The following is a 13,004-nucleotide window of genomic DNA, read 5'->3' as shown; positions in this document are numbered from 1 at the left end:
ATGTATAGGACTTTAATTAGACTGGCATAGCTATAACTAGCCTGTGCTTTGCTAGTGCTATCAGCAGTTGATATGATAAACTTACTTTATCACGTTAGAAGTTATGTTATTATTAATTTGGTCTCCCTTTATCTTAGTTACCTGCTCAGACTGAAAGGATTTATAACCACTACATAAGTCTATAGCATAACAGTAACTACTTTTACAGTGAGTTTCTTATCAAGGAAATGTGCCTTTAGTACTTCAGTCCTTATAGGAATCTAAATACTATCATTTTTCAGTAGCAGTTTGTGATCTTCTTTCTGCTGCCCCTCAATTAACTTCCTTCTCCACACGAAATTCGCTCTCTCTCTCCCCCTCTTATACATTTGCTTCCAGAGAAATCTGAAACAAAACGTAGTTTACTACTTTTATTATTTCACGGCCAGGTTTTCATTAAAACTGGTATAGCCAGTTGGCTTTATTCACTACACCTTTACCTTCTTTGAAGAGACTGATACTCACTTCTTCTACAAATTGGTCACTTCTACATTAGACCGTGTGACATTTTAATGCTGAAAGTATTCGGAACACCCTTAGCTTGATGGCTTAATGTGCACAGATGTGGGGAGGGATATGAAAGCTACATGTCCAAGATGTGTTAGGCACATCTTTGACATGTCTTAGACAGCTATGCCAGTTAATCTGGTATTAGCCTAGGATTGATACCTCTTTCTTGGGGTAGTGAAAGGAGCTTTGGGCTGTTTTCCCAAGGGCTGCCCTTAGACCAGGTGACTAGATTCTGAGTGTCTGCGAGTATTCAATGTTTTGCACCAGCTGTCTTTGCCAAGTGCCTTGCTTAGGGCTCTCTACCAAGAGAGAGGTAGTATCACTTAGGTAAGTCTGTAGTACCATCTGGAGACCTTTAGAAGTCTGCTTGTCTTCATTAAGCTCCTAATTTGTCTGGTTTGCCACACTCGGGCCAAAAATTTAATACCGACGTGTGAACAGCTTAAGTTAAGCACTGACAGAGGTGGTCTGATTCTGTCACTGAGTTGCAGCAGTAGTAAGTATAACTTGCACATTAAATCTGTAACCTAATAGCCAATCCTAAAATACCAGCCAGAAAGCTGCTATGAAGACAGCTGGAAATAAATAAGAAACTTCATAAACAATGTAAGCTTTCAATTTGATCCTAGAATACAAAGCAAATACTGTATTTATATGTCTCTAGTTCACATAGTGAACTATGTGATAGTACTCTCTTGCCTGTTACAAATGTAAAAATGTCCAAATCGGTAATATAAAAAAAAATAAAAAAGAAAGGACCTTTTCTATAAATTGATTTATTTCAGAATTGATTACACTGAGGTTTGGAAGAACTGTAACGGCAGAATAGGCATGGTAAGCAAATAGTTATTAAAAGTAAATTAGGACAGATTTACAATGGTTCTGTGAACTGGAACATGTAATGGGAAAATTAATTAAAGGCTAACCACCACATATAGTGGTGCAGAATACAGAAGAGTGAAACAATTCATTACTATTGTTTCTGGGAGGTATCCTGTTAATGCATCCCAGGCTACTGGTATCTGCTGACACCTTGGAATGATGCTACAGGATAGATGCCAAACATTTTGGTTTACTTATGAATTTACTTACTATCAAAAGACAAAAAAGAAACAGAATCTGACATGTTGGGATTAGCTAATTTATTTAAATTCTTCCTAATTTATATCTCTGGTTTGTTTTATTTGTAGTTTCCTCTTACCATTGCTTTTGAGTGAGAGTCCCAAATAAGCTTAATCATTAAAAGATTCCTGACACTTTCTTTAAAAGCAGTAACATTTGCTTTTGTTGTAGCTTCTGTTGTAGAAAGAGGTAGAAGCAATAAATACTGAAGTTCAGGGAAAAGGACTTGGGATTCATTTCTTTGAGTGACTTCTACGTATATTGTAGAGTTTCAGTGCCTAACACTCATCTTTCAATAAGTTTAATACAACACAGTTGGTACTAAATCTTCTTGCCTACTGTGACATATATTGCTAATTAAACAGTTCTGTCCTCCTCAGATTTCCATTTAGGTATTTGCATATTTCCTTATTTCTGCTTGCACTCTGAATCAGTGATTTATCACTCTATTCTCCCTTTCTGATGCAAGTAAAAGTGAGTTGGGCTAGAAAAAGGCAATAGTTGTATACCAGCTGCCATGCAGAAATGGTGGGGAGARGGAGCATATCAGAAACGTAATGGTATATGTAAGCCATTTTACCACAAAAACTGGATTTTTATCCTGTAATCCTGTAATTTTGGGTCTTTGGATTTCAGATTCTACCCTTACACTCTTTCCTCCAAGAAGGAGGAAGACGGAGTCCTGGGTTCATGTCATCTCTCTACATACTGCCTCAAAACTCAGATCTGAGCTCTGCTACAGCATGTAAAGTACCTTTACGTCAGAAGAGCCCCTGTGTCCTGTGACTTCAGATAAGTCTTATAAATATACTGTCTCTACTACATCTTTCATGCAAAGCATAAAATCATAAGTTTATCCAAATGCTGTAAGAGCTAGAATGTGCTAGCTCTTCACTGTTCACTCTCTGCTATTCACTCGTCTTTTTCAAGCAATCCTCAGTTGTGTGACTGTACTTTAGGACATCAATAAAGTTGGCTTGGTTTAAAAACCTGTCAGATGTAAGAGCAGGAGACCTTAGCTATGGAAGAAAATGTCACTACAAAGTTGCTGAAAAATCATAAGATATAAAAAAAAATAAAAATTCAGAATGACAAATTTAAAGGGATTTTATAATTCCCTAAAGAAATACATATGAATAATCTATATTTAATAAGAGATATTTCCTTATGCTCTCTACGTTGATCGTAATGAAAAAAGTCGTTGAAATTTTATTATTTGTGCAGTTTATTCAAAAATTTATATATTTTATTTTTGGCTAAGTCCCATGGATTTCATAATGCTTTTTAAAAAAATACTGAAAAGAGAAACTCACTAACTGGAAAGAAATAAACCTTTTTTTTNTTTTTTTTTTTTTTTTTTTCCCTGGGAAATCACTTGGTGTATTATGTAAGGTTGTATCAGCAGTTGCTGGGACTGACCATACAGTGCACAATGTGACAGATGTAGGCTGACAAGAGATGCCATTTGGTACTATGTCAGTCTGAGGGCAGAAGGAAAAAAAAGGAAAAATGGATTTATCCCAAAGATGGGAATGCACAGAGACTTATAGCTTACCACAGTGGTCATCTTTTAGTAGTTGCAGTAAGGTGGTGAGGGTTGCATGTCCTTTCATTTATGAAGCTAAACCTTTCATAACAGATGGGAGTCATGTGAGGGAGGAGAGACTGAAATAAATCTCCCTGCATTTTGTTTCCTGATTTGCCTCACTGCAGAGAGCCCACCCAGAGCTCATCTTGCATTTATGTCCTACTTCAAAACACATTCTGAAAACACTTCAGTGAGATTTCAGTCAGCACCTAGACTTTACATAGGCTCTCTGCACAGAGAAAACATAGAAGTTGTACAAACACAGCTTTACATTTTTCAGTATCTCAGTTCAAAACTTTTTACGAACAACAAATGTACTTTAACATTAGCGCGCAGAGAAGCATAATTAGCGTGAGTCACTTTAGTCAAGTTCAAATGCCTCTTGGTATTTAGTGGCATATTATCATTTGCAGAAAACTATGATTTCACACTATTGCTAATGGTCTAGTTAGTATCAGTGACTCAGAAACACAGGGTTATGTGTGAATATGGATGCTACATGTACCATAGCACCATAGTTCCATCTTCTTGGCAACTGGAAATTAACTCTCTTTAGTGCAATTTCCCTAACTCAAGGCAGAGTGGAGACAAGGGGACACGCTCATAAAGCAGTGTTTGTGTGTCAGGATTACGATTCTCATGTCAATTCTCTTTCTGGACATGAACATTAAGTTGGTAAGAGTAAGTAAACATGATACTTAATATACTGTCATAACTCATGAAACAGCACTCAGTTAGATACCAAGTTAAGTTAAAAAAGAAAACTACATCTGAGTGTTTTATTCCCTGCCAAAAAAACAAGGAATTTCCATCAGAGCTGTATCTATTCATCAGCTTACTATTTAATACCACTCACAAAGTTTTTAATGACATTTTGGTTTTATGGAATAAATGTTCTTTACTCGGAAATGTAGAGGTACTTAGCACAAATTCACCTAGCTCTTTAGCCTTCTGACTCCTGAGAAGTAGGCAGCCTTCTTTTGTTTTTATGTTGCCCACAGCACTGTACCAGCTGAGTTTCTCATAATAGTTGCTGAATGTATTGTGATAATAACACAGATAGCATAGTAGCTACCATTTTTTTCCTACTTACCTAAAATAACTGAGGAAAAACAAAGGTTAGTGTAACCTGGCTAATGAAGCCATTAAAAGAGAACTATGACAGAGCTTGGACCTCAAACATATAACTAGAAATCAAAAGGCAGTGCTTTTAGCATTCACTGGGAATTTCTCTTCAGCAGCAGACTAAGAAATAGAATTAAGCAAGCACTCCCTGCTTCCAATTGCCTGCTTTAACTGCTAAACATACTCTGTATCAGATCAGTTTTGACATGTTCATCCCACACAGTGTATGTTGCAATATCTACTTAAACAATGTAGAGGTAACTAAAAAATACCAGGGCAGCCACAGCTGGAATTTCTCTTGGCATTTTTTCTAAAGAATTAACAAAGATCCTTATGTAGCTTTAAAAATATTTGATATGGTGATGATTCAATTTATAATTTATACATTGATGGTAGCTTTCTTCCCTTATTCTCAGCTAATTGAGAACTCACTCGTACAAATGTTACTCATAGTAGTTAAACTTACCAGAGTAGTATAACTCCTTCCAATAAGACTGCATTAAGTAAAGAAACTGTCACAGTGTTGGCCTTAGAGGTTATGCATATCTGTAATGAAGACTATAGTCTACTTTGGTAACTACAGTCACCAAAAACATCCATAAACTCTTGCAGGATAATCCATACCTGAAGCTTCTCTAGCAAAATTCAGACAAATAATTCAAAATGCATACATTCACTGATGCTCTTCTGATTTGCACATTGTCTTTGAATAGATCTTAATTTTTTTGTTTCCTGTTTTTTTTTCCCCCCAAGAGATATCTGGATATGTAAGATTGATAATATAGTTTTGGTGTGAATATGCATGATCATTAATTTGAAATTAGTCTTCCTGAACCATCCTGTTCCACTGCTTAAAAATGCTTAAAAATGTACTTTTTCAACAGTGTTCCTATCAGTCAAATAATTTGCTAGAGTTTATTTTTTGCTCGAATATTATGACAGGGTCATATAAATAAAAATATAAATCAACAAAAATACTATTGCTTGAAAGGAAATATAAAAATGTTAACACAGTAAAAATATTCACACTTATATAAATGTGAATGAATAGCTGTAAAAATATCTTTGAAGTATTGCCAGTCTTTTCCTAGGATAAGGGAAGAGTAAATTTTTAAAGACTGAGAAATGATTCTCTAATTAATTTGCCTTCTAATTTTTATGATAAACTGGGTTTCTGAATTTCTGTAACATCATGGTTTACATGGTATTATAACAGCCTACAACAGGGAAGGTTGTAAAAACCATTAAAAACATTTCCCCCTTTTTTATTTAAAATCTTTTTCTTAAAAAAAAAAAAAAATCAGACATTACCAAGAAAGGTAAGCTGATAAGAGGCATTCCCAAACTCCAAAATGCATGCATCTTCCTGTTTCACTGTAAATTTTGAGCTTTTGAATATGTATTTTGAAAAAAAATGCCCATGGCATGCATAGTTATTACTCTAACAAGAAAAAGTTACGTGCCCCTCTACTAGGCAGAGGATCCTAGCTATAGTAGCTTTAGCAGGCATCGTTGCAGCACTACTTGGTAAAGCTGAATAAGCCTTACTTCCGTCATGTCATCTATCTTCAGAGCCATTAAAAGTAACATTGTAAGCTGCATGTAGTTGTCATACCAAGAGGAAATCTTATTCTGATTTAATTACATTTTTCTGGCAACGGAGGAAGACAGGGAAAGGAAATAATTAAGCCTCTATAAGTTATTCTCTTCTGCTGTTAAATTATTCAAGGGGAAAAACCTTCAAAGTTTTATCCTTCACTGGGCCTTCTAGAAGACTATTTTCTCAGGTTCCTGCCATTTATTAATGTGTTGATTCATGTTAGCAGGATTAATAACTGTAGGGGGTCATATTTCATTCCTGCTGAATTCCCAACATGCAGAAGCTATTTCAAGGAATCCTTACCAAATAGTTACAGATGAACTATCATCTGAAATCAGTGTTATGTATTTAAAATTGAAGGCAGCTGCAATGCACAGATTTAGGTTAAATGGCTTGGCAGCTGCCCAGCTGCCTATCCGTTTGGAAGTTTTTCACTCAGAAGTGGTATGAATAGGCTATTCAAGAGTATTCAAGGCCAGATCCAGCAAAGAAGTTAGAAACCCAGATCCCCATTTTAAGGTATGTGCAGCAAAAACAGAACCCAAAAGCCTATGTTAAACTCTAACTGTAGAGAATCAGGCACCTTGGAATGGCACCCAGAGAACAGTGACCAGTGAGATGCCTTAACTCAGTGTTGTATGCATATAGTTTTCTAATGCTTGTAGGGAAGTGCTGAGAATCCAAAATCCTATGCAGAATTAGAGAAAAGGCTTTTTTTCCTTTGGGATCCACTTCTTCCACCCACTTCTGAAATTAAGCAGAAAATTTAATTCCCAAACATTGTTGATGTCAGTGGCTTGGACATCCCCTTTTTACTTAATAGTTTTTTGCAATGCTATACAGCAAAGAAATTAGAAAGCAGTTTTAATTTCTTCACTTTACATACTGGAGTTTACATTCATTTTTCCAACTTCTATGTCTAGTTATCTGAAAAACAATCTCTCCTGTATACTTGTTTATGGTTATGTAGGAAATAATGTTGCAACACTAGCAGACTTGTAGCAAAACTACAAGGAAGGGATAGGATTTACTTATAAAGCCAAAGCAATTTCACTCACTCTATGCTCACTTCCATCCATATATACTCACCAGAGTGGTGAAATCTGTATTCATATGGTCTGTCTAGCATCTAGCCAAGATGTATAAGTCCAGGTGATTTGAGCAGGAGCATCCCATGTGATGCCCTTAGAAAGAAAGGACACTAGCTATCCAGTCCTTATTACATCTACTGGGTTTTCTTTAGGTTAGCAACAATGTGCCGGTTTTGATTGTGCACTTTTTGCACCATTTAGGAGTTTACAGGGATTAGTCTCTCCATTGTATCTCAGCTGCATAAGTCATTAAGATTTACRTGTTGTCCCTTGTCTCCTGAGCTGGCTGTCTTGGGAAGGTGAACAGAATCAAGGCAGGCAGGTCTCACAGCCCTTACTCTGCCATTCTTTCTGGTGCTTCCATACCCAGCCCATCCTATTTGTTCTCCATTCACACCAATCATAATGTTTCAATTTCAATTCTCTACAGCTGCATGGGTATACATAAGGAAGGAGGAAGTGGGGATGAAAGGCAAGAGATACTTTCCATCTGTCCTTCTAGAATTCTACAGTCATTCAGAAAAGAATTAAAGGAAAAATCAGGTAATAAGAGATGAGTGATAGGTCTCACAGCCTAATGGTCAATTTTTCTGGGTTTTGCTCAGTTTTGCTTCCTGAGTTTTGACTATCTGCAGTCCTATTTCTACTTCTAGTCTTCAATCTTCTATTTCTTTAAATTAAAGACAGAAAAATTGGTCCAGTTACTTAGCACTGAGTGTGTGCAAAATAGATAATGATTGATATGCATTTGCTATTTTGGATTCAGTCTGCAATGCAAATGGATAACATCATGTGAATTGCAACTGCTAAACACCTGTTCTGAGATTGAATGTAAAGGGTCCTGCATTATATAAATTAACAAGGGCCTCTTGTGTGCTAGCAGCAGGCAATTTGTGCATACTCAGATTTCATTTCACCTTAGATTTCAGTCGTGCTCTTCAACTTTATACTGTAGTAGCAAGGAAGAGAACTGAGCTCTTGAAGTGTGTGTGTCACTGTGTTATAGTCCTGTCCATCTGCTTCTATTTCATTTGACCTTCTCTTGCACACATACATCCTAAACATGTATGTTTCTCCTGAACATCTGAATGCAATACATTTTCACTTCATAGCCTCTCTAAGCAGCTGAAAATGAGCTTTCCCAATTCCTATGCCAGGTAAGCTATTATTCAGCTGCATGTTTCTCTTTGTGTCAGTATGTTACTTGATTAGTTTATAAATACTGAAGACTATATGGTTCAGAGAGTGAGATTAACACAAAACTGTATGGTCATAGATGCCTCTTTTCCATTTCCCTGCGTACTTTCTGAAATGAAAGTTTAAGACAATACTCAACAACTGTAAAAAGTAACAGATTCCTTAAAAATCATAACTTGTATATGAAACAGCACTGAAGCCAAAAGGTCTGAACTTACAATAATAAATGTTATTTTACAGTTCTTCGTATTGAATGGTATCAAAGTGTTTTATAAATGAACACATACAAGAACTATGTAGGTATTCTCTGCTGAGAGAAGGAATGTAATTAAGAGAACATTGTAAGGATAAGAAGCATAAATTTTGGCTAAGGATACCTCTAAAAAACACTGCTCTTATGAAAAGTTCATCTGAGTCCTTGAATAATTTACCTATCTTAGAAGCAGGAGCAGCTGAGTAATATTTGTTGTATTTTTTTTTTCTGATTAAAAATAATTAATTCAATAAATCTTTATTTTTCAAATATATACATCTTCCCAAATATTTACAAAATATAGTATGTCAATGCATTTTATCTGATGGAATATTTCATGTGAGCAGTGTCAATATATAGCAAAATTACCCTTACTGTGTATTTGTGCCGTTATTAACCAGTGTTGTTCTTGTTTTAAATAAATGATTAAAACTTCTTAAATTATAGATTTATGAACAAGGAATAACATTTTTCCCGAAAGACTATTTTTTTTCTTAAGTACCCTAATTTGTCCCAAATCTGTAGCGAACATCTTCTTGAATTCATTAACTAAATAAGGGAATAATCCACATTTTAAAAATGTGCTATTGTTCTTTCTTCATTTGAAAGTATTTTAAAGGCATAATGTCATTGGATACAGATATTTGACTGAATCTTACCTACATTCTCTGCTATAAACAAAAACTTTTCTTAAATTCATGAATGTTTGGCATGGAACATAGGAGCAAGAATTAAGTCCAGCTTTTCCTTTAGATTGCTTATTTTTCACATACAGCCTGTTAGGGTTTAGAATGATGTCCAACATTTGAGAGTCTTTCCCCTCTCCTTCCTCTCTCCCCCACCTTTTCCAAGTGTCTAAAAGCCTTTTGGAAGCCAAGTGTTAGACTGTGAACCTCTCTAGACTTCCTCTGTTAAGTAATGTGCTTTAGGCCTGTATTTTTATCAACTTACTCTCTCAGTGAGATCTGGATTCAAAGCTTTTCCCTTTAATCACCCTGGCTTACAACCTGCGTAAAGGTTGCACAGCTCTGACTTTGGGAGTCTCCCTCCTCATTTCCCTCTGCCACCACAAAGGGCAAAGGGATAATCTCAGCCTCTACAAACACCTGCTCTGAAGTGTATTCATCTCCAAAGTGATGAAACAAATGTACCTCAAGAAGCATGTGCAGACTGTTAAAATCATTCATTAGAATTCTTCTCAGCTGCATTAGTCCAGAGTTTCTGCTACTAATTCATGTTAACAGCTCTCCATGTTAGGAGAGAGATAGTAAACAAGAAGATAGCATTCAACAAGCATTTGAGAGGTGTCATTGGAGGAAGGTATTAGGCAGAGCATAGCTTAAATTAACTTTTCATACACAAACTTGGTTTAATAAACTTTCAACTTGTCGAGATTGCTGCTGAAACACTTTTAAGGTCCAGTACTTCACTGCAACTAATATTCTTCTTGACATTTTATACATTATATGAGGAGCTTCAGGTGTAAAATGTATTGTAGACAAAAGACTTTGCCTCTGGAAGAAACTCATAAAATGGTTGAATTGTCATGAAAATGACAGCTATTAAGGGACAAGAATGCAAACAGATTTAGAGCTGTGGGAGCTCTTGAAGGACATAGGTAGGCATTGAGTTAAGTGGCAGAGTCTGGAAATACTGAAATTGTATTCTCTCCAATGAATGCTTATCCTTAATTGTACCCTTCAGACCACACGGCCATCAGAAAGCACAAAACTTAAGCCAAGTTAAAAACCAAGCCAAAGGAAAAAAAGATTGCAAAATACTGACTAATAACATATCTGAATTGGATTGATAAAAGGGGTGGATTCAGGGAAACCTGACTGCAGGGCTTTTCTTTGTAACACCTTTGAACTTTGTCTAAAGTAAATAAGCATGTCAAAATATTAAATTGGCATTTGTACTGGCATATAAAAGAAAAAATCCAGTGGCACTGGATAGTCATAGATGCTAGAAAAGAACATTGCCCAAGTAAAACAAACAAAACACTCTCTGCTACCTAAGCCCAAATACATGAGTATAGCATTATGTTTCTTTTTCTCATTAGCTATGACTCCTGCTTTGATTCCTGGGCACCAAAGTGGGATAGTCTAGCCAGCTAGACTCATGTGAGGTATGGCATATGTACCCATTGATTTGTCCCTCTCTAATCTTCAGTTCCCCCATAATACGTTATGAATTATTTTCCCAGAGTATTTCTCACAACCTTAGCTATTCTCATGAACTATGCTAATAGTAAATATGGTTGCCTCTCCTCACGTCTCTTTCCACATAACTTTGTGTATGGCAAACTATGTTGTTAGAGGGTCTTTACAGTTCTCGCATCCTAGGTCTCACTGTCTGTCATGCATACAAAGGTGGATCTCTTGAGGTGCTGACTCTTTCCATTGCCTTTGGTGATAGGAGCTTGTCATCTGCAGTTTCTGTGGAATTAAAATACCGTCAGTTCTTGGTTGCCCTGTGTCCCTTGGGGTACGATCTGAGCTACCAAGGAGCCTTCCCAGGAGGGATCTGGCATTAGCAGCAGTATGCTACAGATGGCGTCCCCAGGTAGACGTATTCAGTAACACAAGCTACAGGATGATATTTTTCCAGAAACTGGTGGTATTAGCAGAAGAACAAAATGCATGGCTTTTTCCAGAACATTAAGTGAAATACATACACGCTATGGTATCACCTCTAAAAGCATACTGAAATTACATCTTCTTATCCAAAGCGTGTGAAAGTATTGTTATACCTGTGCTAACCCTTTCAAAGCCATACTGAATCAGGAATGTCCTCAGCTTTCAAGAAGACCAAAATTCAGTCTGCCCACACTTTAAACTGCCCTTCTCTGAGCATAAAATCAGGTAGACACATTAATATGGCACTCTGCTTGAGCTATCAGCTCAGTTCCCAAGGTCAAAGCAAACTTGGGTCTCTTTACAAACAACCAAGAGACTGTGTTAGTCAATTAGTCTCAGTCCAAGCCCTGGCATGACTTACTGCTGAGCACTCACACAGGATGAAGAGGACACCAGAACTATTCAGTTGTTCACTGTGTAGCCTTTTCTGAGTGTTTTTTCCTTGGAACTTTTTGTTTCCAGTTCTTCAAAGAGGGATAAACAAGTCCAAAACTTAACCCATTAAATTCAAAGGCATAAGAGAAAAAATGAACTCCATTGATTTATGCCAGACCTAAACATGAGTTTTTTTCCAATAAATAAACTGAAAGTGGAGTTATTGGCTATGACACTGTTCTGATGGTGTACAGTCCTCCCCACTACAGCAATGTTGGCTTAGAGCTTTGCTGGGGAACAGCAGAGCAGTTTGAATGAGATGTTCTGGAGAAGGAAGGCCTTCTGAACATCACACAGGCACTTGTTAAATCACTCAGCAAGAATCTGCCCATTTTTTCCCTCAGAGGGAACTTGAAGGCTAGGCTCCTAAATCAGATGATAAAAGCTTGGCAGTGAAAATACCCCCTGTGACTTAACTACAAGGACATGACAGCACACTTTAATAACTATGATTGAGCCTCATGTCTGCATTTTATTTCATTATTATAAATTCACTCCCCCTAGTTAGCTCCTAAAATTTTAGCTAAATCACATTTTTCTAGATTTGGAGCCTCCCTGAAGAACAGACAAACCTCTCTGTTACCTTGTGAGGGAGCAACAAGGCCAGAGAAGGGGCCAAGGCCCCACCACAACAAGGAGCTGTGCTAAGGCTTTACTGTGGCCAGGGTGCATCCAATGGGGCTGCAGGCAGGGGCTGAGGAGCCCAACCAAGAGCTACAGCAGAGACTGAGGCCACAGCCCAAGGCCAGCCTAAATGGCACCTTGGGGCCCTGATGCACCTGTTGTCAGTGAGTGCTCATTGGGGCAAAAACTATAAAATCTGAAACAAGGAAGTAACAAATTCTTCCCTTCCTCTCCTATTGTAGGGAAGGTTCAAAGCTGACTGTATAGAAACTTGTTGTTTCTTGAACCTTTGCACTCACCAGTGATGGTGGCAGTGGTGGTGACACTGATGACAGTGACTTCAGGTGACAGGAAAGACTTCTGTTGAGCTGTCTTGCTCTATACTGGCTCTCCAACTTTGCTTGTTGGGTGTTTTGGGGAGGGTGGTTGTCATCTTTCCATTCAGAACATGCACAAAATAGTTATGTCATAGTTATCAATATATAAGCCTATATATGGTAGTAACTGTCAGTGCTGACAAAAGTTGTCTGAAAGTTTTAGCAGCAAACTTAAGTGCCAGAGACTTTGCCTGCAGCAAGGGTTGTTTCAAATAAAATATTTCAATATTTTTTCTCTGTGTAGCTTAGACTCTTTTTCTTCTGTGCCAAGTATTTTAGAAATTCTCAAAATAAAACATTAATAGTGCTATAAATGTATATAATGCCTTTTGTGTCATGAAATCACTTTGTGTTATTTATTAAATAACACAGTGCTAACTTAAAGCATTTCTGCTGTTTAGACA

At 37.0% G+C, this 13,004-nt stretch overlaps 1 long non-coding RNA gene across 2 annotated transcripts in view; it reads left to right on the top strand.

Annotated features, from left to right (window-relative positions):
• Positions 1–13,004, top strand: part of LOC146586073 (uncharacterized) — a 331,622-nt gene that overhangs the window by 13,928 nt on the left and 304,690 nt on the right. Inside the window, exon 1 of one of the 2 annotated variants that reach the window (XR_014897867.1) lies at positions 7,506–7,618. The exons of the other annotated variant lie outside the window; for it this stretch is intronic. This is a non-coding gene — a long non-coding RNA (uncharacterized LOC146586073). Of the gene's footprint in view, positions 1–7,505; positions 7,619–13,004 lie in introns of those variants that run through there. 2 annotated transcript variants of the gene reach the window in all.

Source organism: Rhea americana, unplaced genomic scaffold (genome assembly GCF_003343005.1).
Source record: "Rhea americana isolate MKP2758 unplaced genomic scaffold, rheAme1 scaffold_72, whole genome shotgun sequence".
Lineage (NCBI taxonomy): Eukaryota > Metazoa > Chordata > Aves > Rheiformes > Rheidae > Rhea > Rhea americana.
This window is presented reverse-complemented; position numbering and strand designations above follow the sequence as displayed.